Genomic DNA, 827 nt, shown 5'->3' on the forward strand with positions numbered 1-827 from the left:
GTCTGGTGAGCGCAGGCGCCCTATAGCAAAAACCTCTCAAAAAAAAAAAAAATCACCTGAGGCTGGCTCATAGCCTAGGGGTTAAGGGAGCCAGATCACATACGACTGATAGTAGCTCAAATCTGGTCCCAGTGGCTTGAAAAACGTGTTGGGCCCAAATATGTGGCCCCAATCCTGAAAGGGCAGAGAAATGGAGGAGAAGGGATTCCAGCATGACCACATCTCATTGGCCAAGCCCCCAGGGGTGCTGTCTCTCTTTCCTGTATCTCTCTGGAGGGGGCATGCATCCTCTGGCCACTGAAAAAACAAATAAGAAAACAAAGAAACCACCTCACACCTTTTCAGATCCATAAACAACCACAGATGACATTTAGTGTGCTTTCCTCAAAACATTTTCTGATAGATTTTACAAAAATGAAATCAGAAGAAGGTAAACTCGCTTTGTTCATTTAAAAAGGAAACGAGGGACCAGCAGATGGCGTAATGGTTACATCGCTGGACTCCCATGTAGCCAACGGTGGTTTGAGTCCTGGACCCGGCAGCTTAAAACTCATGCTAGGTTGGGACCAGCAGGTGGCGTGGTGGTTAAGGTGCTGGACACTCCCATATGGCTGATCGTGGTTTGAATCCCAGATCTGGCGGCTTGCCTTTTCACTTTCTCTCTCTATCTCTCTCTGGTCAAATTTAAATAAATAAATGAATAAGTAAAAAGTTAAATACATAATTCTTTTAAAAAAAATCCCAAACTCATGCTGGGTGTGTGTGCATGTGTACTCAAGATTCTTATAGGAGGCGCGGCGGCGGCGGTGGCGGCGGCGGCGGAAGTC

This window comes from Tupaia chinensis, unplaced genomic scaffold (assembly GCF_000334495.1).
Source record: "Tupaia chinensis unplaced genomic scaffold, TupChi_1.0 Scaffold144150_1, whole genome shotgun sequence".
NCBI classification, from domain to species: Eukaryota; Metazoa; Chordata; class Mammalia; order Scandentia; family Tupaiidae; genus Tupaia; species Tupaia belangeri.